The following is a 27,762-nucleotide window of genomic DNA, read 5'->3' as shown; positions in this document are numbered from 1 at the left end:
TTTTTTTTTTTTTTTTTTTTTTTTTTGGTGATGGTGGTAGTGGTACTGGGAATTCACCCCAGGGCCTTCACACTGAGCTACGTCCCCAGCCCATTTTATTTTGATATCCTCAAGTCTAACAAAATGGAGTTTTTATGTTCTAGGATGAGCTTACAATGGTTTTCCTAAAGGAGATGATGCAGCTGTATTAACTTATTTTATGAGGCAGCTGTCTGGAGCCTCACTGGGTAGTCTTTGGGGTGCTTGTCCTGTGACTTCCATATATAGACATGTTATTAAGGAATGGTTCAATAACTAAGCCCTTTTGGGTGAGACCTATTAGATTCAATTAGTGTCCACTGAGAAGGCATGGTGGTACATGCCTATAATTCCAGAATCTGGAGGTTAAAGCAGGAGGATCAGGAGTTCAGGGCCAGCCTAGGCTGCCTAGTGAGACTCTGTCTAAAAAAGACAAACAAACAAAACAACTTAATCCTTGTAGGAGCACTGAAGAAGATGCTCAGATAACCAAGAAAGCATGAGAAATAAAAGTCCCCTGCTTCGGTGGATGGGTGGGTTGTATTAGAGAACTAGAAGGCTAAGTATATTTTCTGTATTTATTTTCTATTTTGAATGAACACAAAGTTATGGGGTACCAAACTGTGATTACTTGAGGAAATCTTTGATGGCTGATGCCCCAATCTGTCATACCTCACTTCTACCAATATGCTTGTAGGCGAATCTTTCACTAAAATAAGTAGCTTGGCGTCAAATCAGCACCAAATGTGGGCTTCAGTAGAGGGTTGAACATTCCTCAGTACAGGGCTTTCAGCCACTGACTCAGGACAGGTGGGCACAGGGCGGGAGCAATGGGTGCTGTATACCTCGAACCCTCCTCTCACTTGGCAGGAGGCAGTTCCTTCAAATGAAATGATTCCTCCTCTCTGGCTCTATTTACTTCATTAACTTGTTTACTTACAGGGAGCCTCACTCTCAAAACAAGAGCCACATACACAAGCTAACTACCTGTTACTTTGCTCACAGGCATCCCTAGACCATTCATTACTATTTCTGGTGAGCCCAGTATAAAAAGGCTGCCCATTCCTCCAGCAGTCAAGCACAGGGTTCAAACATTAGTTTTTGGCAAAAAGCAAGGGAAAATTTTTTGAGAGAATGACCTCTCCCTTGACTTTTAGCTTGTTCTATAATTATATAACTGTTCTTTGAAAAGCATGAAACGGGCTGTGGGAGAAATTTCTGTCTGGACCCTAGAATGAATTTAGCTTGCCCCTCGTGGTTGTGATCGTGACTGTGGAGCTGGGCACCATGGTATGCACCTGTAATCCCGCTACTCGGGAGGCTGAGGTGGAAAGATGACTTGAGTCTGGGAGTTCAGGGCCAGCCTAGGCAGGATAGCAAGACAAAAGAAAAAATGCCTGTAGCTACAGGCCCAGCTCTTCCCATTTGTAGAAAATATCACTTAATTGGCAAAACCAGTCCCCGCAGCCAAACCAATTAAACTCATTTCTCTATTAGAAAAAAGTTAGCTTCATTTTTTTTCCAACTAAAAAAAGAAAATTGTAATACTACAAGGCCTTCCACTTTTTTTTCCTGTGATGTGAAATTCTAACATAGCTTGCTGTCCCTGCACAGAGGCTGGCAGTGAATTTGTCAAGTGGATGAAACACAATGTAACCCTTTCAGTATGTATCTATTTGCTTTCAAGAGATTCTCCCGCAGGCAGGGCCCATTTGCTTGGGGTCAAAGCACATGTACAGTTCAGGATGGCTGAAGGATAACTTGGGAGAGCTAAGAGCAGTTTCGAGGAGAAAATAGAAAAGAGAAATCCCTTCAATCCAACCCATTCGCAAGCAGGTCACCTTGGGCAGAGGGGCCACTGGTAGCTCAGAATCTGCAGATCGAACCCATTAATACTCAGGAGACCTAGACTCCAGTTTAAAGACTGTGGTTTTGCAGAACCTGGTTTTATCTTATGGACTACTGGTTTCAGAGTGTAATGTTCAGGAAATGTAGAGAAAAAAATATTACAAATTCTATTTTTTGGTACCAGGGATCGAACTCAGGACCTTACGCTTGCAAGACAGGCAACAGAACCACAAAAAATATTACAAATTCTATTCATACTTTTTTTTTAGGCAATCCTCTTAAACTTTCTATTTTGGTAGATGTTTATTATTTATGTAAAATATAATAACAAGCAGACAATTTTAAATTAAATTACATATGTAATTATATGTGCATGTGTGTACATATGTATGAGAGAGGGAAAACTTTACTACACTGATAAGCACATGTAGTCGCACAAAATCTGGGACTCTGGGAATTAGGAACAGTGAGAAAACAGTGAAAGCTTTTGAATAAGGGAGTAGGAAGGACAGATTGTTGACTGGAGGTGATAATAAGGAATAGTGCCAGTGCCTGCCTCCAAAGAGCTGGCAGTAGGTAGAAAAACAAGGCAGAGAGTGAACCATAAGTAATGCACAGCTAATTAAAGGAAGGATGATGAAGAAGAAATTTAATAAAGCATTTTAAAAAATTATCATTTCAAGGGGCCAGGGTGTACCTCATTGGCACCACACCTACCTTGTAAGCGCAAGGCCGAGTTTGATCCCTGGGACCAAAATAAATCTCCTTTCAGACATACACTGTCTACAGAAAGAGCTGAATTTCAGCATGGCCTCACCACACTATGTTCATTTCAAATTCCACACATCTGTTTGGTCATGTTCTTTCCTCTATGTCTTTAACACCAGATTCATGTTTAGCTTCTCATTTGGGTGACCATGAACTTCAATTCATTGAAGAAACACAAATATAAAACCTTGTGATTAAAGATTTGTCTGTGCTGGGAATTTAGCTCAGTGGTTCCATTGCCTATCTTGAAAGAGCAAGGTCCCGAGTTCGATCACCAGTACCAAAAGAAAAAAAAAAAAAAGATTTATATCTGTGAACCTGGTCTTTTAGAAGACATTTACAATGCAATGGTTAAAATGTCCAGGGAAAAAGGAAGTTGGAGGGACTAATCTGAGTAACTTCCCTATTTTTAGTAATTCTAGTATGAACAAAATTTCCCAGAGGGAGGAATTTTTTAAAGTTCCCAAAGAACACCATAAAAAGGCATAATAATACTGATGGTTGTGTAAAATAGGTCCAATCTCAAAGGGTTTTTGTGATCTTATCCCTGCATTCCCTAAGGTTGTCTGTGCAAGCCTGAAAAGAGAGGAGGCATTCTGGACTCACAGTCTGAGCAAGAGCTCAGCCTCCTGACAAATGCTGGGTTGGAAAAAAGAACCCAGAAACATCCAGCCAGATGCCTACTCAGAACTTACCTTTCTTTACAATAACAGTCGAAAGAATAAACAAAGCATCTCTTTTCCCTTCTCTGCTCTTGTGCCCTAACAACAAAGACTTCAGTGACCTCAAAAAGCGTGGGGATTTCTCCCCAGCAACAAGCTAGCAGTGACACAAGCTGAGGTCCTCAAATCCAATCTAGTTCTGATACTACCTGGAAATAGTGTCAGAGCTACAGATTGAGGACTTAGTCCCCAGTACTTCCCTGACACACGTACGCACATTGTAGATGGCAGTCACAAGCCCCAGGAGGCTTAACCTGTGCTTCTTACTGATCCACTGTAAATCGGGGTTCCCATAACTACCTCTTTGGCTTTAGTTAATTTGCTAAAATTAACAGAACACAGGGAAACACATTTATTGTTTTATTACAAAGGACCCAGAAGAAGAGATGACAAAGTACGTAGGAGTGAAGCAAAGCGTACTGTGCCCTCCAAGCACACCTCCCTCCAGGAGCCTCTGTGTTTGGCTGTCTGAACCCTGCCCTTTAGGGTTTTTATGGAGACTGTATTGTGCAGGCAAGGTTGACACATGGACAGAGCTGTCAAAATGTGACTGAAGAGGCTGAGGCAAGAGGATCATTGTGAATTCGAGGCCAGCCTGGAATACATAGTGAGTTCAAGGCCAGGCTGAACTACACAAGAGACCTCTCAGACAAACAAACAAAAAACTGAAAAAAATGTGACTGCATGTAAAGGGTCTGACCTGGTGCTAATGGACTCAGGGGGGTAAGTAAACCTGGCAAGGCCTGTGTGTTTCAGCCTTCTTCTTGACCTCTCTGTTCACTCTTCGTCCCTCCAAGGAAGGGGGCAGAATCCCTTTGGCATGGGAAGGGTCGTCTGACCTACTTTTGGAGAAGGTTGAGTCAGAATTTCTTTATGGCCAGTGCCTTAAAGGTGGGGGCAGGGGCAGAGAGTAGGATTTGTGACCCACCTTGGGGAAGAGAAATTCTAGTTTCTATGGCTTGCTTTGAAGAGGAAGTTATGAGCCAGGAACCATGAGTGAAAACCTATATATACATATCATATCACAGTAACACCATAGGTGTTATTTCATAGGTGTTATAAGTGATGAACCTAGAGTTGGAGAAGATGGTGCCCTTCTGAAGTGTACCGCTGCTAACAGAGCTGAAATTCAGCCCTGGTCTGCTTTTGAGCCTGTTTTACTGCCCAGGAGGTAGCTTGTAACTTTTCACAGGACAGCTTCAAGAGGGTGGCAGAGGTGAAAGGCAAATTACAAAGGGTTTACTCGTGTATTCATCAAATAGTTATTGAGGAGGGTGCTGTTCCCCCTAAAAGACAACTACAGAGCTGGAAACACAGTGAACAAAACAACCACAGCCAATAGATCACAGGCATATAATAGCTGAAGAATGTTTAACTTGAAAACTCCTCAACATCACACAGTAACAGTGGAAATCTGTGGCATGCTCGCTAGTGGATGCTGCCATTCCCACCTCTCCCCTCTCAAGACTTTGCCAGGAGGGGGATACATCCAGGAGCAGTTTTGTAGTCAAAGACACTTCAGGGGCTGGGGATGTAGCTCAGTGGCCGTGCCTGCCTGGCAAGTGCAAGGTCCTGAGTTCGATCCTCAGTATGGGGGGAGGAGGCGCACACCTGTCCCTTTGGAGCAGGGGAAGGTCATGGTCCTACTCTGAGGTTACAGCTGTGGCTGGGCAAGCACATTTCTGACTGAAGTTGTTCACATTTACACTGGAGAACACAGGGCCCAGATTCCACGTACTCCTGGTTGACCCTGAAGCTGCCTACACAGAGGAAGGAGGAAGGAAGGGAGGAAGGAAGGAAGGAGCCAGGCATAGTATTACCTGGCTGTAATCCCGGTATTCTGGGAGATTGAGGCAGGAGGATCAAAAGTCCAAACCCAGCCTGGGCAATTTAGCCACTTAACAAGACCCTGCATGGAAAAGAAAAAAAAGGCGGGGGGGGGGGTTGGGATATAGCTAAGTGTAAAGTCCTTGGATTCAGTTCCTAGTACTGGGATGGGATGAGGGGGAAAAAAATCTATTTAAGAGTTAAATGTCACAGTAACACAGAAATGAATATTTAACAGAAAAAGAAGCTTTAAATGAAACAGAAAGGAACAAAAATAGGAAGAGAACATATAGAAAAACAAAGACCAAAATAGCAAATATAAATCCATTCACATGCCAGGCATGGTGACACTAATTATAAATGGTCTGAATGCCTGAAGAAGACAGAAAGGAAAACACAGAAGTTGCCAGACTGGATGGAAATCCAAGATCCATCTATAATGTGTCCACAAGATACATTTTAAATGTAATGCTACTATAGATTAATAGTTAAAGAATGGGAAAAGGTAGAAAGCTGATATTGATAACAGAAAAAAATAGACTTAACAATGTCCCTGCCCTTAAAAAATGCTACTAGAGGGCTGGGGATGTAGCTCAGTGGCACAGCACCTGCCTGGCAAGTGCGTGGTCCTGAGTCCAATCCCCAGTACCTAAAAAAACTATCAGAGACAAAGAGGGATATTTAATAAAGATAAAAGATCAAATCAGGGCCAGGGATTTAGCTCAATGGTGCTGCCACCTGCCTCACAAGCACAAAGACCCAAGTTAGATCCCCAGTACCCCCCCCGCCGCCAAATCATTGGAAGATATAACAGTATAAACAGCTAGGTGTCTAACAATAGAATTCTAAAATACATGAAACAAAAACTAACAGAGGACCAGGGATTTAGCTCAGGGGTTCTGTTGCCTGCCTTACAAGCACGAGGTCCTGAGTTCTATCCCTGGTACCCCCCCCAAAAAAAACCTAACAGAATTGAGGGAAAAGTTAGACAATTCAATAATAATGTTTTAGGGGCCAGGGATTTAGCTCAATGGTTTCACCGCCTGCCTTGCAAGCGTAAGGGCCCAAGTTCGATCCCCAGTACCATAAATAAATGAATAAATAAATAAATAAAATGTTTGGAACTTCAAAAATCCACTCCGAATAGTGACTAAGACAATTAGAAAATCAGCAAGGACACTGAAGACTAGAACAAATCTCCAGGATAAACCATATATTGAGACATAAAATGTAAGTGCTTAACAAACATAAATCAGCAAACTATCTCCTCTGACCACATAGAATGAAGTTAGAAATCAATAACAAAAGAAATCTGAGAAATCCCTAAGTATTTGGAAGTTAATTTGGAAATCTGTAACAGAAAGAAATCTTAGAAATCCCCAAGTATTTCGAAAATAAACAGATTTCAAAATCATCCATGGGTCAGAGAACCCTTTAAGGGGAATTTTAAAATATTTTAAACTGAATGAGAATGAAAACAACATATCAAAATTTATGGGGAGCAGCTAGATCTCGAAATACTTAGAAATGTGTATTAGAAAGGAGAAAAGGCTTATGATATTGTGAAATACATATTTGGTCTTTGTCCCTGTTTCCTGGCATACAACTTCTAAAATCTTTGGAATCTCCCACATGGAAGTGTTTTCCTGTGCTAATGATTAAGTAATATCTGGTGGCCCCTACCTAGGTAGCTTCAGGTAGTGATGCCAAACCAAGGCATGATTAGAAGCCTGGGACTTTCAGCCTTACCCTTTAATCCCTGAGTTAATTATCAAAGGCCACTGATTTAATTAGCCATACCTACAGAAACACTCAAAAGAAGGCTGGCATGGTGACACACATCTGTAATCCCAGCACTCTGGGAGCCCAGTCTGGGGCAACTCAGTGAAATCCGGTCTCAAAGTAAAATTAAAAAGAGGCTAGTGATAGCTAGTGAAAAAATCTTGGGTCTAATCCCCAGTGCCTAACAAATAACAAGAAAAGAGTGGATTTAGAGAACTTCGGGACAGCTGAACACAGGGAGACTCCTGGAAGTGCTGCTGTGGAGAGGGCCTGGGAGCTTAGTGCTCCTTCCTGAATACCTCGCCTACCCCTCTCTTCACTTCGGCATTCGTGGGTGTTTTTAATAATAACCTGTACACGAAATGAAAATAAGTAAATATAAATGTTTCCCTAGGTGTCACGAGCTTCTCCAGCAGATTAATTTATCCCTAGGAGGGGGTTGTGGGAACCTCAAGTTATAGGCACAGGAAAAACCACTGGGGGCTTGTGACTGGCATCTGAAGGGGGAAAGCAGTCTTGGAACCTGTAAGGTCTGATGCTGCCTCCAGACAGAGAGTGTCAGAACTGGATCAGAGGATTCCCAGCTGGTGCCTGCTTCAGAATTGCTTGTGCTTGGAGTGTGGGGAAATCCACACACATTCAGTCTCAGAAGTCCGTGTTGATTGTGGTATAAGAGAAAGGAAAACTGCTTTTTCACAAGTCTCAAAAGCTTAAGCTTTTACTTAAAGAAAGTTAAAACACACACACACACACACACACACACACACACACACACACTCAGAGCTACTTAGGAGGCCGAAGAATGTTTGAGGACAGCCTGGGCAAGACTCTGTCTCAAAAGAAAAAATAAAAAGGGCTGAGTTATAGCTCAGTGGCAGAGTATCCCTGGGTTCAATCCCTAATACCACCAAAAGAAGAAGACAGAAGAGAAAGAGGAGAAAATGGAAGAGGAAAAGGAGAAGAAATTGAAAGTTTAAATATTCCTAGCCAGCCATAGAGGCACCCACCTGTAATCCCAACGCTTTGGGAGGTTGGAGCCAGAGGGTCATAAGTTTGAGCCCAGCCTGGGCAGTGTAATGACCTAGCAAGACCCTGTCTTAAAAGAAAAAAATAATAAAAGGGCTGGAGATATAGCCCATTTCAGTGATCCTGGGTTCAATCCTCAGTTTGAAGAAAATAAAAAGCACAGAAACCATACATAAAAGTGTGAGACTAAGAAAGGGGCCAGGGATTTAGCTCAGTGCTTCTACCGCCTACCTCCCAAGCACAAGGACCCCAGTTCGATCCCCAATACTAAAAAAAAGGGGCAAGATGGCTGAACTTTATATAGAGCTAAACAACGGGATGGGGGCTAGGGCTTCTGTGGGGAAGGGAGGTGACCCAGGCTATGGAAGATGGGGGCGGGGTATGCAGGGAGCAAGGACTTTGTTTTGTTTGGTACCAGGGATCAAATTTGGGACCTTGGGCCAGAGATTTAGCTTAGTGGTGCCACCACCTGCCTCTCACAAGCGCAAGGTCCCAAGTTTGTTTTGTTTTGTTTTTTTGGTACCGGGGATCGAACTCGGGTCCTTGTGCTTGCAAGACAGGTGGCGGAACCACTGAGCTAAATCCCCAGCCCAGGTTGTCTAGTTTTGCAGATCAAATCTCCCAGGTGACAGTCAACCTATGCTCAGCTCAAATCAGACTGCCTTCTGGGGCTAGGACCAGACATACCTTCCCAAAGAGCCTTTCCCAACAGGAGGGGCTATCAGATAGGAAAGCCTGTGCTGCACCTTCAGTTTCCTGATGTAGACTCCCTTTTACAAAAGGACAGTTTGGGGAGCCATGCCTGGCTCTGCACAGGTCTATAGTTTCTCTGAATGACCAACTCAAGATGTGCCAAAGAAATACATTTGGGGTAGATATTCTACTCCCACATAATATACTATATTAATACAATATAAAACCTACATGATCATCTCAATAGATGCAGGAAAAGCATTTGACAGTATCCAGTCCATTCATTATAAAAATTCAACAAACTAGGAATAAAAAGGAACTTCATCCTAGTTTCAGTGCCGCATGCCCAAAGTCTGAAGGCTGAAGTAGGAAGATCACTTGAGCCTGGGGGTTCAAGGCTAGACTAAGCAACGTAGTGAGACACTTGACTAAAACAAAACAAAACAAAAACATCCTCAATCTGAGAAAAGCCATCTAAGAAAACCCATAGTTGCCAAGCATAGTGGTGCATGCCTGTAATCCCGGCTCTCGGGACGCTGAGGCAGGAGGATCGCTGTGAGTTCGAGACCAGCCTGGGCTACATAGTGAGTTCCAGGTCAGTCTCAACTACATAGTGAGACCCTGTCTCAAAAAAACCAAAAACCAAGCCCCCAGTTAACATCCTGTGTTCATCAACTAGATAACAGATAAACAAAATATGCTATATTCATACAATGGAACACTATTCTGCAACAAGAAATGAAATATTGATAAATGTTAATGGCTGAACCTCAAATCATTATACTAAGTTAAAGGTGAAAAAGGACTATAGTATATAATTCTATTTATACAAAATATCCAAAAAGGAAAAATTTATAGAGACTAGAAGCAGCTCACTGGTTGCCTAGGGTGAAGCTGAGCTCACATGGCTGTGGTAAGCTGGCCAGGACTGGAGATGAGCTACCACAGAGAGGAAGCACATGGGAGATTTTAAGTGAAGAAGCGACGTGACTTTTTACAGGATCGCCTGGCAGCTGTCCTAGGAGCAGAGAGTGAGTAGGCAGGAGAAGAGTCAGAGGCTGTGACACTGGTCCCAAATGGCTACCGTGGAAATAGTGAAAAGTTGTCATGCTACAAATGTATTTTTATTTTTTTTATTATTATTTTTTTAAATGGGGTCTTGCTGTGTTGCTCAGACTGGTCTTAACCTCCTGGTCTCAAGTGATCTTCCTGCTTCAGCCTCCCATATAGCTGGGACTTTAGCCATGTGCCATCGAACCCGCTGTATGTGGCACTGTGCCCAGCTCAGATGTGTTTAAAAGGTAGAGTCAACAGTATTTGTTGTTTTATTTTTTGTTGTTTTGTTCTTTGTAGTTCAGGCTGGCCCTGAACTTAACCATGTAGCCTGGGCTGGCCTCGAACTCGGTAATCCTCCTGCCTCAGTTGGGATTACAGGTGTGCACCGCCATGCCTGGCTAGAATTTGGTTTTTAGGCTGATAGGAGTGTGACAGAAAAAGAAGAGGCAACAGTGACTACAAGATTTGGGGTTTAGTGTGCTGGAAGAATGGAGTTGCCACCAGGGTTTTAGCTCGGTGGCACTATGCCTGCCTGACAATCCCAAGGTCCTGAGTTCGATCCCTAGGAAAGAAAGAAGGAAAGAAAGGAAAAAAGAGAGAGAGAATGGAGTTGCCACTTAAATGAGATAGGAAAAGGGAGGAGGAGCCTGTTTGGGCAGGAAGATTCCAAGCTTAGGTTGAGGCACCTATTAGATGTCAAAGCAGAGAAGGACCACAGGCAGTTAGATATGGGGGTCTAGAGTTCTGGGAAGCATTGTGGGCTGGAGATGCATGCATATATAATGTAGGAGTATACATACAGCAGGAGACTGGATGTGATCACAAAGAATGGCAGAGGTGGGGTGGGATGAAAAGCAATCTTGGAGGGCGGGGGATTTAGCTAAGCGGTACGGTGGCCTGCCTTGCAAGAGCAAAGACCTGAGTTCAATCTCCGGTACTTAAAAAAAAAAAAGCAATCTTGGGACTTTGACATTGGGGTTGGAGAAATTGCAAGGAGAAAAATAATGGCTGAGAGGCCAGGAAGGCAAACAATAGAGTCCGAGGCGCTAGTGAGGAAAGTGCTTCAAGGGAAAATGTTTACAGTGACTGATCAACAGTGTCAAATGTTGCTGAGCACTAGAGCTGACATTGGTCTTGGTGGTGTAGAGGCTGTGGACAACCTGGATGGAAGCCAGTGTAGAGCACAGCGCCCTAGCTACAGCAGGTCCAAGGGATCTGGGGAGGCAAATGAGCCAGCAGTGGTAGAGAAGCCTCTCAGGAGATGGAGAGACGCATCATAAAGGCCAGGCGTGGGGTCGCACGCCTGTAATCCCAGCACTCTGGGAGGCTGGGGCAAGAGGATCGCTGTGAGTTTGAGACCAGCCTGGGCTACACAGCGAGTTCCAGGTCAGTCTCAACTATTTTGTGTTGTTGCAGTGAGACCCTGTCTCAAAAAAAACCAAAACAAACAAACAATAAAGGAAAAGGTAGAGATGGGATAGTAGCCACAGGCAGAGAAGAAGTGAAGAGAAGGGGTTTGCTTTTAGAGACAGAAGAGCACTTCTTTGTGCTGAGAAAAAACAAACATAAAAAACAGCAAATAGGGCGAAAATGATGATGTAGGAGACACAAAAGAGAATAACCAGAAAAATATGCTCAAGAGGGCAAAAGTGGGTAAGGTTTAATATGCAAAGGAAAGGTTGGCTTTAAATAACAGCATGTACATTTTAGTAGCTGGAGAACAGCCAAAGTCTATGGGAGCAGTCACAAATAGGCAGCTTGTTGAGGAAAACCATTCCAAACTTGGACAGAGGCAAATAGGGATACGAGGGTTCTGTTTTAGTACAGAGCTGTGCTTTGTCTTAGACCCTCTGATATTTCTTTCAGGGCCAGGTAGCTTTGTTCAACCGCCTATTTATTACAGCTTTGAATGCTGTTCTTTCCAGTACACTGCTTCTTGATTGAGAGCAACACAAATGAATATGAAATATCCAACCTCACAGATGACGGATTTTTTGCCTGGTAAGGCTTTAACACATTTTTAATCAAAGGTGGAAATCTTATTTTAATATTTTAAGTGCCTTTTCTGATGAAATATATGAACTTCTGTTCTCAAAAATAAGCTTTTGCCAGACAAGGTGGCACAAACCTGTAATCCTAGCATCTGAAGGCTGAGGCAGGAGGATCACAGTGAGTTCAAAACTGGACTACACAGAGAGACCCCGTCTGGAAAAAAAAAAAAGGTTTTCATCCTGACAGGGTTTTTGGACATCTTCTGATTGCTTCTATTTTCTCAGTGAGTGGGGGATGCAAATTCTTGAGCTGAGAGTGATAACAGGCAAAAAGTTTGGGAGAGTGGAGACATAGGAAGAATATATTAAAAGAGCTTTTAGGCGAGGGGAGAGTGAGGAGATTAAGAGAAATACAGTATGAATACCTAGCAATGTAAGGCCCCCTGGAGGTTCGTGGTCATGAATTTTAAATAGATCTGTCAACCTGCCACAACCTTGCCTTCAGGCATGGGGAGGCAAGGTTAGATTTAATCAGTTTGGTGGTTTTGCTAGCTGAGCATAACCAAGAAAATGGACCGAGGGAGTCAAAGGTGTAAGCAAGAGAGGAACACAGGGGCTAGAGGACAGTGAAAAGATGACTGACTGATCAATGGCTTGTCAGGCCTAGTTAAGTGGGGATCTGTTTTGGAGCTGGAAAAATGAGAGGTACTTAAAATGGAAATAACTAAAGAAAGGGCAAGCTGAGGATTATAGAGCTAAGATGCGAACAGAAGAAGGAAAGAAGTTCCAAGTGTGAATAAAAGAAAGAGATACAGGACAGTAAGAAATTCAGACCGGTACTGACACTAGTTAAGACATAACTTGTGTAAAGAGGGAAGGGTCAAGAAAATCAGTTAAGGGGCGGGGGATTTAGCTCAGTGGCTCTGTGCCTACCTCACAAGCACAAGAGGAGGAAGAGGAAGAAGAAGATCAGTTAATTTATGAAGCAAGATTCCAGACACTGGGCCAAGGATTTAGTTCAGTGGCACCGCGCCTGCCTCACATGTGCAAGGTCCTGAGTTCGATCCCCGGTACCAAAAAAAAAAAAAAAAAATTCCAGACACTGTGAGCAGGAATAAAAACTAGGACATGAGTTGAAACTAGGGCACAAGTTGATGGAATTGGAATTAATAAACTGGAGGGAGCTGATGAGAAAAGAGAGAGAAAATCAGAAACAAGAGCCAAAGACATTTTTTGCAGATAGGTTAAAAGCTATTAGACAGCAGGTTAGACCACTTACTCCTATCACTAAAGTAGGAATGAAGATTATGACAGGAGGAAACGGGTGTAGATAGGTTAGGAGCTGGGTGTGGAAAAGATTGAGAGGGGCTGTTATATCTTGGGTTAATGAGGAGCACAAACTGGATGTCCTATAATTCAATTCCATTCTGACACCAAGTACTCATAGATTGGCATAGACCCCAAAGGTAAGGTCGCACGCCTACATGAGTGCCCCCACTTTTCATATGCCAGTCACAAGTACTGGGTACCCACATTTCTGCCTGACTTGGCTATCCAGTAAATCAGGGGTTCTCCAAGCCCCCTCCTCAGGTTTAGTAGTTTAGACCATGAAAAGAAATAAAGGACAAGAAAAAATATGAGAAAAGGAAAAAATGGAAACAAAGTCTTTGTAAATAGGGAAGGGTGGAAGGGGTGAAGGAAGGGCAGGGATATGGGGAAAAAAAGAACCAGGATCTAACATGTAAAGTACAAGATCCCAATGATGAATGTAACTGTACTGTATACCTAACATGTACCAATAAACTCAATAAAAAAGAAAAAAAGTAGTTTGGATCATGACTGACAGAACTCAAACATTTAGGCCCATTGCTTGCTCAGCCCACCAATTTAGGATTCAAGACAGTGTAACCTGGTGTTGGGCCCTCAGGCCTGGGGGCTGTGACAGGGCATCAGAGCAAACCTGTACCAGGTTTCAGGGCTTCTTAGGTGACCTATATCCCAGGTTAATGTGGTGTTTCTCCTCCTTCTCCATCTCTTCCCCCCGCAAACTGTGGTTTAAAGTAGAAAAGCAAGCCAGGCATATTGGCACATACCTGTAGTCCTAGCATTATGGGAATCCAAGGCAGGAGGATTGCAAGTTCATGTCCAGCCTGGGCAACTGTGACTTAGCAAGAACCTGTCACAAAAATAAATGAACGAATGAATGTGCTTCAGTGTGAAGGCATTGGGTTCAGTCCCCAGCTTGTTAGCTTACCTACTGCTGGACGTGGTACCCTTTGCCCACAATTGAAAGGAGGAGACGTTTATTTGGCTGTTTCAGCCCCAGGTCAGCTGGCTCCAAGGCAGAAACACAGTGGAAAGGCATGGGGGAGAAAAATTGCTTAGTTCCTGGTTGCTGGAAAGCAGAGAAGGGGGAAGGGCGGGCAGTGGATGATGACATACGGTACCCGAGGCAGTGTTTCCACGACCCACCCACATGCACCTGGGAACAGGCTCTACTAATCTGCTGCTCTTAGGTGAAAGCCAGCGTGGAGGGGGAGAGGGAAGGGGGAAAGGAAAAACAGCAGCCTGAATTTTAGATTTGTTTTGGTTTTGAACACAAAGAATTTTTTATCCCTTGGGCTCTGTATAAATAAATGGAGCTGCTGAGGGAACAGAGTAAGTTGGTTTTTGTAGTTACCGGCTGTTCCACATCAACTGCTTACAAGGTCAGCGGGGACCACAACTTACCAAACAGAGAACTATAATTTTAAATGAGGAAATCTTGATTTAGAAATATATAGAGACCACTCAGGATTTCTAGATGGCTTATATTCCTGAGTCAGTTGGAACAAAATATGCTGGAGGGTAAACCAAAAAGTACATAGAGGCTCAAATTATCAAAGCCTGCAGCAATAAAGGCTTGTGAGCACAGATCCACATCTGCTGGGGTGCTATACCTGCCTCCTTCTGATGCGGGGGGGTAGCTGTAACCCCTAAACCTGCTAGATATGTGAAACACAAGTTCGTGTTCTCTAAAATCAAATAGATTATAGAAACAACAGAGGTTATGTAAGGCTCAAAGTCTCACTTCCACTCCACGGAACGTGAACAGCCAAAAAGGCCTCCACGATGCTGGCACCTAACACCCAGCGAGGCTCGGGGAGCTCGACGGAGAAAGGAGAAACCCAGGAGGGAACACACCAGGCTAGATGGTAAACAGACCTTTATTAGTCTGGCCAGACGGCACTCCGGAAGCCAGGTAGCTGGCTCAGAGAGGTAACTGCTCAGGGGCTGAGGTCCTTTCATAGGGTTTTTCTAAACAAAAAGTTCAAACATAGGTCAGGGCATTCACAGAACTACCAGAGGACCACGCCCATAATCCCAGCACTCAGGAGGCTGATGCAGGAGGACCGCTGTGAATTGTGAATTCGAGACCAGCCTGGGCTAAATATTGAGTTCCAGGTAGGTCAGTCTCAACTATATAGTGAGACCCTGTCTCAAAAAAAAAAAAAAAAAAGTAGGAAATTTTACTGAGAAAAAGATAGCTTCTAAGAGAGAAGGGGGACTGGAAAGTGGGTTGCCCACCGACCCTGCTTCTCAAAGATGTTTTATGGGACAAAGCCATGAGGTCAGGTGGATTCTCAAGTACAGTAGTTTAGGTAATATGGATCCAATGAGAAATCACAAGGTGGACAAAACTATGATCAACCACTAAGATTACAAGTATGGTTGCCTAGGTAATATTGATTAAATGGGCATCCAGTGGGGAAGCAAGTCACATAGCAAACTACAAGGATTTTGCATGTCAGGGATCTTTCCTGGAAGGGGGTGGGTAAGAGCTAGGTCCTCCACCCAGGTGATTAATAGCTATTTAGAATAGCAATCACTGCTGTTTATCCTTAGGGAAAGCATGTGCGTGTGGTAGTTTCTCTTCTTTTACAATTCTGGGCTTCAGCAAATGTCTCTCTCTTTTTTTTTTTTTTTTTTTTTTTTTTTTTTTTTTTTTGGTACCAGGGATTGAACTACGGTACTTGCTCTTGCAAAGCAGGCTGCAGAACCACTGAGCTAAATCCCAGTCCCTCAGTGAATGTGTCTTGATTGTCCTCCATGTTGGTTCTTTGCTGGCCAGCCCTTCCTAACTGCCTGCAAGATATCTAATTAATTTACAGTACTTCCTTCACTAGACTCTCAAGGCATTGGGGAACCATTCAGATTTGGATGACTCCTGGGCGTGGTAGCGCACACCTGTAATACCAGCACTCGGGAGGCTGAGGCAGGAGGATTGCTGTGAGTTCGAGACCAACCTGGGTTACACAGGGCAGTCTGAACTACATAGTGCGACCCTGTCTCAAAAAACAAAAGAAAACAAAACAGATTTGGATGCCTGAAGAAAGAAACATAATTAAAGTTGTAGATACAAGTGGTTCTACACTACTATTTTTGGAGAAAAGACAGTGTTTCTGAAATGAAGACCTCAAAGCCAACCTCCTGGGGGAAAGGTAGGAATTCCAGGGAAGGCTGGGTTGAAGGCAGCATGGGTGGGTGTAGGATCTTAGGTCAGTTGTTTAACCCCAGGGCTTCAGTTTCCTCTTATGTAAGATAGAGGTAGCAACAGTTTCTTCCTCATAAGGCTGTCATAAAGAACAAAGAAAGCCAGGCATAGTGGCACACATCTGTAATCATAGCTACTCAGGAGGTTGAGCAGGTGGATTGCAAGTTCAAGGATGGCCTGAGCAAATTGTTGAGACCCTGTCTCAAAATACAATATAAAAAAGGCTTGGGATGTAGTTCTGGGGTAGAATGCTCCTGGGTCTTTTTTTTCTTCCTCCTTGAGTTTATTGGTACATTTTAGGATGGATCTTTTTAAAGCATGTAAGTACCTCAGGGAAGAGATAAAATGGTGGTGTGGTGATTCTACTGCTAGTGCTGGAGGTGCTGAAGTGGGTGGAGAAGGGGCAGCAAAAGAGTTGAGGAATTTTAGAACCCTGGAGATAAAAGGGCTACAACAGACTTGACAACTAGAGGTGTGGCTTAGTAGTGGAATTTACGCTTAGCATGTAAGAGGCCCTGAGTTCAATCCTTAGCATCAAAATGTAAGACGAAAACCACTATGAGTTATTGATTTGGCTGGGAGAGACTAGAAGGTAATCCTTTCATAACCCAGGAAGGTCAAATCAGGGGGAGCCAGGCTGGGTGATGTTTTGTTTTGGTTTGGTTTTTTTTGAGACAGTGTCTTGGTAGGCAGTTTAGGCTGGCTTTGAACACACTAACTCAGGAACTCGTGGTAATCCTTCTGCCTCAGCCTCTCAAATGCTGGGATATAGGCATGTGCCACCATGCCCAGTGAGGCTGGATGGTGGACTTCAGCTGACTGTAAGGAAAGGATTCAGCCTGAAGCCAAGTATCTTAGTCTTTTTCCTTGCTGCAGAAACACAATACCTGACACCCATACGTTAAAGGAGAGGTTTATTTTAATTCTCATTTCAGTACTTGGTCAACTGGCTCCAAGCAGAACAGCATTGCAGTGGGCCTGGCAGAGGAAAAGCTGATATTTCCAACATTGCTGAAAGTCCGAGTCCAAAGTCTCTGAGACTCAAGGCAAACTCTTCACTGGGAGCCCCTGTAAAATAAAAAAGGGGGTTTAGCTCAGTGGTACTGCTGCTTGCCTCACAAGTGCAAGGTCCTGAGTTCAATCCCTGGTTAAAAAAAAAAACAAAAAACAAAAAAAACAACTCATTCTAAAAGGAAGAACTGGGGAATAGAAACCAATGGGACAAAAGCAAGACTGAAATACGGCAGGGTAAACATTAAATCCTCTAGTTCTATGTCCAGAACCCAGGGTAAGTTGAGGTGGCAAGATGTGAAATTCAAAGGACTTGTGCCGTCCTGCCACTATAACTTTGCCAGCTGCAGCTCATAGACCCTCTGTCTTGGGGTGGCTTTGCTCACTGCCTGTTCCCTTCCTAACAGATGACCCACATTCTTGGCCAGCTTCCCAGGGTCTGTACTGCACTTTTGGCTTTACTATCACTACTTCACCATACATTGCTCCTCAAGGCACACCGCCTGGCCTCACGTGCCTTCTTCTGAAACTCGAGTGGAAGCCTCCATGACCCCATAACTCTTTTATTCAGCATGCCTATAAAACCAGCACCACACAGATGATGCCAAACTCTGCTACCAGCTCAAGCAATAGCTAGGCCCTCTCGAAACATGGCTGAGGTGGTCTGGAGCATCCAGTGCCTGGATGGATGAACACTGAAATCAATCATCTGGCAAACCAATTCCCTAGAGAGTCCTTCTGAAGTGTGGTGCCCCATGGCTCTTTTCTTAAATGAAAAATTGTACATCTTTACACCCTTGAACCTGTGATAGGTAGGATTTTGCAGATCCCTCACATGCCCTCAAAGCATCTTTCCTATTGTCTGGATATAAAACACTTGACTTCTTTTTAATCATTCAGTAGCCTTGCTCCCCAAGATAATTGCTTTTGCAGATGCTTCCTTTCTGGCCAGGCTGAAAACCTTTCCAGTGGGTTTTTTGTTTCTGACTTTTGGCATAAACTAGGTTAAAAGCTGCCAGTAGTACTTGTGCTACAGTCTCACTGTTGGGCTGCCTTGAAATTTCTTCTGCTACACTTAGTCCAGCATTTTATTATTTATTTATTTTTTTTTTTTTTATTTTTTTTATTTTTTGGTTTTTTGAGACAGGGTCTGACTACGTAGTTGAGACTGACCTGGAACTTACTATGTAGCCCAGGCTGGTCTCGAACTCACAGTGATCCTCCTGCCTCAGCCTCCCAGAGTGCTGGGATTATAGGCATGTGCCACCACGCCCCACTTAAATCCAGCATTCTTAATCTCAGTCTCCCACAAAGTCTCAGGACATGAGCAAATTTTCTACCAGAGCATAACACACATGGTTTGTAGCCCGACTGTCAGTGTAGTCCTTCTTCCCAACTGAAACCTCCTGAGCCTGGTCTTTACAGTCTGCATTTCTGTCAGCATTCTAGTCCTCTGAGCTCTGGCCAGTATCATACACCTAACTAGGATTCCAGCATTCTAGGGCTTCTCTAACTGACATCTTTAAACATTTTCAAGCTCCTTCCACAAACCAGTTCCAAAGGCTTCTGAACCTTGGTTGGGTATACTCAGCAGTGGTTCCAATCCTAGTACCAAAATCTGTCTTAGTTACTTTCCCTATTGCCGACACACAATACTCAATACCCACAAATTTGTTTTTGTTTTTCTTTGTTGTTTTGTTTTGTTTCTTTGAGACAGGATCTCACCATGTAGTTGAGACTGACCTGGAACTCACTATGTGGCCCAGGCTGGTCTTGAACTCACAGGATCCTCCTGCCTCAGCCTCCTGAGTGCTGGGATTACAGGCCTGCGCCACCACACCTGGCTTTCAACACCCACAAATTAAAGAAGGAGAGGCGTATTTTGGCTCACATATCACTCCACCGTTGGCTGGCTTCAAGGCAGAAGAGTATGACAGAGGGAACTGACAGAGAAAAGCTGTTCATATCATAGTGGCCAGGGAGAAGTGAGAGAAAGGAGGAGCTGAGGACAGTATATATCCTTCCCACTCACACTTTTATGACCCAGTGATCCTCCTCTTCCTACTACCAGACTCTGCCTCCTAAGAGCAAGTCAATTATATCGCTCCCATGATTCAATTACCTTCCAAAAGCCCACCTGCAAGCACATGAGGCCCTTGGGGGAGGTGTAGATATAAACCATAACACTGGGGGATGTACCGGGCTTTGAGAACAAAAAGATCTTCTTATACAAGGACCAAGAGAGAAATGCTTGACTTGGAATAGTGTGGAAATGGGGTAGTGGTGCACTGGTTGTAATAAGTTTTAAATTTACTTTTCTACCTCTGAAGGTTCTAGAATTTGCTCTATAAGATAAGCTGATAACACATAGACTGACAGAAAATATAAAAATGTGTTAATATACATAAGCACATTGATCCCTGGTACAAAACAACAACAACAAAAACATAAGCAGGGAAGCCATACTCAAAGTATGAGACTCAGAGAGGGGCAAGACGGCTGAAGCTTACATACAGTTAAACAAAGGATCGGGAGCTTGAGCTTCTGGGTAGAAGGGAGGTGACACCAGCTATGGAAGGCTGTGGGAGGAGGTGAAAAGTGCCAGTAATAGGCTAGCAAGAACCTAGAAGTGTTTTTAGGTAATGTCACGGATTGGATGTAAAGCGTCCCCCAAGAGGCTCCCGTGTTGAAGGCTTGGTCCCCAGTGCAGCGCTGTGCAGAGATGGCTCGGGAGGGCCCCAGCTTCATGAGCAGACCGATCCATGACGAGTCTGTAGCTGAAGGGCTATCTCTGCAAGGGGGCCTAGTGGGAGGAAGGCTTCTGGCAGTGTATCTTGTATCTTGATGCGTGTATCTTGTTCCTGCCTGGTCCCTTCTGCTCTGGTTCATTCCCCCCAGCCACACTCAGCACCCTCTTCGGGCCACCATGACATTAGCAGCTGTACCACACCCTCTGTCATGATGCTCCGCTTCACTACAGGTTCAGAAACAGCAGAGTCCAAGTGAGCCTGGACTGAAACCTCTGAAGCAGTAAGCCACAATACATCTTTCCTCTAAAAGTTATCTCGGCTATTTTCTCACAGTGATGGGAAGCTGATTGACACAGTATTTGCTCTGAGTTCTTCCACTTTGGGCTTGAGGTAAATTATTTCAAGTCTCAGGACCTTATTTCCCACAGCCAATAAATACTACCTTTCTTAGCTAGGCATGGTGGTGCTCACCTGTAATCCCAGCCCTAGGGAGGCTGAGGCAGGAGGATGGCAAATTCAAGTCTAGCCTGGGCTACACAGTGAGAGAGACCCTGTCTCAAACAAACAATTTTTCTTTTTTAAAATTTTTAATTAAAAAAAAATTTTGGTACCAGGGATTGATCTTGGGACCTTATGCTTGTGAAGCAGGCAGTGGAACCACTGAGCTAAATCCCCAGCCCTTATTTTTTAAAATTGGTATATGAGCACAAAAAATATACCTATACTATTACTTATTTTTAATATGTAATTTATAACTAAATACAAATTTTTTTTGGGGGGGGTTTGAGACAGGGTCTCACTATGTAGTTGAGACTGACCTGGAACTCACTATGTAGCCCAGGCTGGTCTCAAACTCACAGCAATCCTCCTGCCTCAGCCTCCTGAATGCTGGGATTACAGGTATGCACCACTACACCCAGCTTACAAATTCTTTCATATTATTAGTATCCCAAAGAAAATAGCAGAGAACCAAAAAAAAAAAAAGAAAAAAAAAGAAAGAAAGAAAACAAAAAAAGACATAAGGTTTGATCTTATCTATTGCCTTTTTTTTTTTGGTACTGGGTATCAAACTCGGGTCCTTGTGCTTGCAAGACAGGCCACCAAACCAGTGAGCTAAATCCCCGGCCCAGTTTGATCTTATCTAAATTCTTATTTATTTGTTTTGTAAGACTTAAAAGTCTCACTTCCACTCCACAGAGCACAAACAGCCCAAAAGGCCTTTGCAATGTTGGGCCCTAAAGCCCAATGAGGCTCCGTGAGCGCTATCGAGGAACGAGAAACCCAGGAAGGAACACACCAGGCTAGATGGTAAAAGACCTTTATCAGTCTGGCCAGACGGCGCTCTCAGAACCAAGTGGCTGGCTCAGAGAGGCGCCTAGCTCAGGGGCTGAGGTCCTCTTATAGGGAGTAAAAGAGGGGGTTAACATTTTTGGGCTCACAGACAGGGGACAAAGGTCTGCTGACTTGAGCTGGTGGTCAGCAGTCACATGCTCAACAGTCACATATTGATGAGTGACAGGTACCACCCATAGGATATCTCAAAGGTCACCAAGACACTCCGGATGAGCAAACAGTTTGTCAATTAACTTGGGGCTCTATGTCTGGAGTCTCTAATTTACAAGTAGATTCAGATCCGGACTTCAAACAATACAAGAGTGATACACATTCTTAGGCCAGGGCTGGAACAAAGGTTGGGGCTGTGGCTACAATGGGAGGGGTTCAGGACACTGTCTCCTAGGCCCTTTGCCATTTAGCAAGGGCTTGTAATTTAGGTCCCACAGTTTATCATTTAGCAGTACTAGGAACTGGATGTAGGCACACAGTCCACCACTGAGCTACATCCTCAGTGCTATTCTTATTTTATTTTGACATAGTGTAAGACTTAAAGTCTCACTTCCACTCCACGGAGCGTGAACAGCCAAAAAAAGGCCTCCATGATGCTGGGCCCTAACACCCAGTGAGGCTCCGGGAGCTCGACGGAGAAACTGAGAAACCCAGGAAGGAACACACCAGGCTACATGGTAAATAGACCTTTATTAGTCTGGCCAGACGGCACTCCCGGAGCCAGGTAGCTCAGAGAGGCAACTGCTCAGGGGCTGAGGTACTTTTTATAAGGTTTTTCTAAACAAAGAGTCAGGGAATTCACAGAACAAGACTGCAAACACATTGCTTATCTTACGCTGGAAATGTTCTACGTCACTTTTTGTCAAACCATTTGCCCCTGAGCGGGCTGTTAACCAAGGTAGCAATTAGCGTATGAAGAAGCACAGTCTGGCCTATTAGCATGGAGTCACTTTAGCTTATTCAAGTCTTACAATAGAGTCTTGCTAAATTGCAATTTTCAAATTTGCAATCATCATGCCTCTGCCTCCTGAGTACCTGCCTCCTGAGCACCACCATACTCAGTTATTTTTGAATTTTTTGAGAGTTCTTAGTATATTTCCCAAATTGGCTTCATACTCTTGGGCTTAAGTGGTCCTCTCACCTCAGCCTCCCAAGTAGCTGGGGCTATAGGCATATATGACCGTGCCCAGGTCTTCTTCTCTCTTTGCTAATGTGCTGCACAGACATTCTATAGGACAGCTATTTAAAGTCACAGTTCTCTTGAGGCAGGGTAGGTATACAACCCTTCTTTCCCAAAAGCATTGTAAAACTCCAGCAAAAGTCCCACATGAAAGTATTTCTGTAATACATGGTTATTCTTTTATTATGGCTTTGTTGTTGTTTGGGTTTTCTTTGTACCAGGGATTGAACTCAGGACCTTGTTCTTGAAAGGCAGATGGCAGCACCCCTGAGCTAAATCCCCAGCCCTACAATGGTTATTCTTAAGACCTTGACTGAATAGAATGTTTTCACCTTGGCTTTTGTGCACTTCACATGGGCCACAGAAACCACGAGTCCCAGCATCACAGAAAGTCAGGGCTGAAAGAGGCCTTCAGGGAGATCCTGTCCAATCCTCACATATGGCACCTGTGGAACCTGGAGGCTGAGATGAGAAATCCCCATATGAAGTTATAAAGTACAATATGTCAGTGCAGCGGACTACATCTTGTCTCCCTGTTAGTAACTCAATGGGATTTTGGTGAGTTCTGGAAAATTTCAATTATTTCTGCCCCTCCTCAGTAACCTGTAGCCTCAAAACTTGTTTATATAAAGGTTAAAATTTTAACTCACTCAGGAGTTTTTCCTCCAGAAATTCCAGCAGGGGGCAGCAAATTTAAATACTGTTTGGATCCTAATGTGTAAGATAATTTTTAAATTCAAGAGAGAAAATATTATTATTATTATTATTATTATTATTATTATTATTATTTTATTTTTTGCAGGGGGCTTGAGACAGGGTTTCACTATGTAGTTGAGACTGACCTGGAACTCATTATGTGGCCCAGGCTGGTCTTGAACTCACAAACTCACAGCAATCCTCCTGTCTCAGCCTCCTGAGTGCTGGGATTACAGGCATATACCACCACACCCATCAAGAAAATATTATTTCTAATAGTGTCCACACCACCTCCAGCAGTACAAATTACTAATACTTTTCAGTGCTTTGCTATGTGCTCAGCCCTGCAGAGGTGCTGTACATTACATATGTCATTTAATCCTCACAATAACATCTCACTTAGGAGTTACGTTATGCCATTTTATAAAAGAAGAGAGTTATTAAGAAACTTTCCCAAGAACCAAATAATAGCTAGAATCCAAACTGAGGGCATCAGAACTAGTAAGTCTTAAACACCTTGTGCTACCTTGGGGTTGACCACTCAAGTACAAGGAATAGGGAGCAAGAAAGCAAGACATTTTCTTGTTGAATCATATGAAAACAGAATCTAAAGACAAACATTTTGTTGTTATCACTGCTAGGATTGAACTAGGGCCAAGGGCATGCTAAGCAAGTGCTCTACCATTGAGCTACACCTTAGCCCTGCTTTTTTTTTGCACAGGGGATCGAACTCAAAACCTTGCACTTATGAGGCAGGCTCTGTGCCACGGAGCTAAATCCCCCGCCCCCTGCTTATTATTTTCTAAATTGCCAAAATGAACTGTTGTCAAGGTCACCAGTGCCCTCCACGTGGCTCAATCCAGTAGTTAACCTTCAGTCCACATCTCACTTGACCGCTCAGCAGCATTTGATCGTGCTTATCACGAATCCTCCCAGGGTCTACTCTGCAGCCCGTCCTTCTCAATGTCCTGCTGCTTCTCCCGGAGCTCAGCCCTTGTCTTCATCTCCTCTACTTCTGTGCTCACCACTCACTCCTTTGCTGATCTCGTCCAGTGTCCCGAGGCCTCTACGTGCATCTCTTTCCTCTGAAAGTCAGGCTGTCCTATCTGCTCACTGCTGCCTCCACATGATTTAACATGACCAGAAGCAGCCTTGATACCATCCCCACCTCTATACCAACCTGTTCTCACCTTTTGCATCTGTCAGTGGCAAATCTGTCTCTTATCCAGGGTAAAAACTGTATAGAGTGACCCTTCACTTCTTTCCTTAATATGCCCTTTACACTCACAGGAGAATGTTTATTTAATGTAGTTTCAACATGATGTGATTGCAACTTTTTAAACTATGAAAACCCTGAGAGACTGTACCTTCTAGTTGAAATAACGTATTTATACTAGATTGTAGCTTCAGACTCTGTTTGCTGCTTCTTAAACCTCTAAGGAACATTCTTAATGAACTTTATAGAATTCTGAGGACGGTTTTTGTTTTCTTTCAAGTTTGAAACTGCTTCCTTACAAGAGGTCTGGGTATCGCTGTAGCATTTCATATGTTTTCTGAGAAAAATTGAGTTTTCTTGGCCACTGAAGTTGTTTTTCATGTAGTCAGACAACAATTTATACGTCTTGATCCCACTCTTTTTTAAACTGTGTGATTCTTCGGAGTTAAATGGCTATGATAGCCTCATCAAAAACAGTCTTCAGTCCCTTCTGGGTTAAAGCTGAACATTGTACATAGCGGCATCCTCCTATCTCTTGTGCTAGTTTCTGTCCTTGTTCCACACATATAGTTTTTCTTTCAGATCATTCAGTCTTGCTAAAGTTTTGGGGTCATCTTGGAGATCAGTTTGAGTTCCTATTAACAGAAAGGGTACATCTGGTGCATTTTCCTTAAATTTGTGTATGCAGTCTTCTTTCACATTTTGAAACGAGGCTGGATTGACCAGGGAGAAGCATATGAGGAAGACATCAGTCCTTGGATAGGATGAAGGCCTCAGATGATCCTAGTCTTCCTGCAAAGATACACCATTTTATTTAAGGGCCTTGAGCACACATGGATCAGGATACCTGAGAGGTCCTGAATCCAATCTCCTCTCTGGCTGTGCCATTGCGTCCCAGGAGATGCTGCTTGCCCCCAACAGTGATGCTGATGGCTTAGTGGTCGAAGACGGTGGGCACGTACCCACCACCACGCACTTGAGCATCAGCGCGCTGGCCGAGAGCCAGGCTGGAGAGCCAGGATGCGGCAGGCCGGCCTCCAGGCATGGTCCCCGCGCATCCCCTCTGGCCCCAAGCAGCGGCGCCCCCAGCTGGAGGGGAGGGCATGGGGCAATGGGCCCGGGCACAGCTGCCTCCTCCTCTGTCGCTACCGCCCGGGTCCCCGCGCCAGCCCTGGTACCCGCACATGCGTGCACACTGTCTCAGCCGCTGGGCTCTGGTGGCCCGGCCTCCCTGAGAGGCTCCACCTGATCATACGACCCGACAGCAACTTCTCGAAGGGCCGTCGTGGGGAGGGTCACTGTGTGAGTCAGGAGGATCATTGTGTGTTCAAGGCCAGCCTGAGGTACACAGTGAGTTCCAGACTGAGACCCTGCCTCGAAAACACTAACCAAACCAAACAACAACAACAAAATTAACAGATTACAATGCTAGTTATTCCAAATTTCAAAATATCCTACCACACAGTATGTGTTGAATAAGCATTTGGTAAATGAAGCAGACATCAAATTTGAAAAGGAAAACCATGCCTATCTATATTTGCAGAGACCACTTGCATGAGTTGTTGGGTGTCTTGAGTTCTGCCTATTCTGTATCCAAAACCCATTTCTGATTTCACTTTGCCTTTCCTACTTCCAGGGAAAGTCCTGTAACTTCTATTCTGTAGAATAACAGCTTTTGTTCTCTTGATATTTTCATGAACTCTGTCTCAGAGGTGGTTAAGGAACTTCAGAGCTAAGATAACAGGATGAAGTGCACAGAAAGAAAAAGTTAATTGGGTCGGTCACTTTCTGGACCCTACATTGGCTCTCAAAGCCCACAGGACTTGCAGGGACTTAAAAGGAGCTATAAACTCTGGCTTGAAATAAAGAAAAATGAACCTTTGCAGGTCTGGTCAGAGCAGTATATTTAGTATGAGGCAGAACAAGGCAGTGCTGAAGGGCAGTCACCCCCGGGACCTAACTTAATTTCCTGAGCCCTGATTTCCCCGTCTGTAAAATGGGGACAATAGTAAATAAGGCTTGTGGTGTGGATGAAATGTAATGCAGTGTGAAAAGCCAACTATTCTGCTCAGCAAGTAATCAAAAAATGAGAGTCACCAGCCCAGTGGCACACATCTGGAGCCCTAGCTACTCAGTGAGCCAGGAGTTTGCTACCAGCCTGGGCAACATTTTAGGAGCCCATGTTCAGAAAAAAAGAAACACATGGTTTCTCTTATATGAAAAACTATATAGATAATCAAAATAAAAGAGAAATAGGAAGTAGGGAGGTCAAATAATTCCCCCAAATCATCTATTCCATTGTTTCAACAATATTTCAATATATATATGATCATTTGTTTCATTTATACTATTAGTTCATTGAAAAGAAAGTTTTATGCTATTATGTTTCTTTTTTTATGGTGCTGACATTTTTAATGCTGGGGTACAGATTATGCTTTCAGTTGCTGAAATTGAGTTTTATGGTTATCAAAACATGAAAATGTTGTAAGACTAAACACTCACTGATGGCAAAAATTAAGAGCTGGTTAGCAGCTCAAGAATTGTATTGTAACATCCTTAACAAGATTCATAGAGGGCTAACCATATAAACTACTTCATATTTTTTAAAGTGCTGCAAATAATTATGTCTCATCACATGAAAGAACATAATTCTTAACATACATAAGTTTAAGAAGGCCACCTGATTTATCAAAACTAAAAAATAAAGTCATTCTTACTCTTTAATCTTACAAACTCTCCAGTGATTTTTATGTTTCTTTTTTGTGAATCTTTTTTTGTCTGACATTCTCTGAGTAACATTTGGGCCATCCTTTTAGTATTATGATACACAGTGTATTGTTATTGTCTAATTATTTTGTTATGAAATTTATTTCTTAAAGAAAGAAGAGTAGTAGGGCAACCCACTTTCTGGGCCCCCTTGTCTCTCTTAGAAGCTATCTTTCATGAATTCTTCCTACTCTTGTTTGTGTTTTTGAGACAGGGTCTCACTATGTAGTTGAGACTGACCTGGAACTGCCTCAGCCTCCTGAGTGCTGGGATTACAGGCGTGCGCCACATCTTCCTACTCTTAATACTCTTTTATATGTTATTAATATCTGCATTATTACATTAAAATAAATTTTTTAAATGGCAGCTATTATCATGAACTGAAAAATCAATCGCACCTATTAAAGAGAGCCGGGCGTGGTGGCGCACGCCTGTAATCCCAGCACTCAGGAGGCTGAGGCAGGAGGATTGCGGCGAGTTCGAAACCAGCCTGGGCTACACAGTGAATTCCAGGTCAGTCTCAACTACATAGTG

General features: G+C 43.6%; 1 long non-coding RNA gene across 2 annotated transcripts in view; it reads left to right on the top strand.

Moving 5' to 3' along the window:
- Positions 1 to 27,701, top strand: part of LOC104861957 — a 74,666-nt gene extending 46,965 nt beyond the window's left edge. Inside the window, exon 6 of one of the 2 annotated variants that reach the window (XR_780156.2) lies at positions 27,596 to 27,701. This is a non-coding gene — a long non-coding RNA (uncharacterized LOC104861957). Of the gene's footprint in view, positions 1 to 3,727; positions 3,981 to 27,595 lie in introns of those variants that run through there. The other variant, XR_780157.3, reaches the window with a different exon arrangement.
- The last annotated feature ends 61 nt before the right edge of the window (positions 27,702 to 27,762 follow it).

Source organism: Fukomys damarensis, unplaced genomic scaffold, assembly GCF_012274545.1.
Source record: "Fukomys damarensis isolate Sample0158 unplaced genomic scaffold, DMR_v1.0_HiC HiC_scaffold_15, whole genome shotgun sequence".
Taxonomy (NCBI): domain Eukaryota; kingdom Metazoa; phylum Chordata; class Mammalia; order Rodentia; family Bathyergidae; genus Fukomys; species Fukomys damarensis.
The sequence above is the reverse complement of the archived record's forward strand: the minus strand, read 5'-3'. Positions and strand labels throughout refer to the sequence as shown.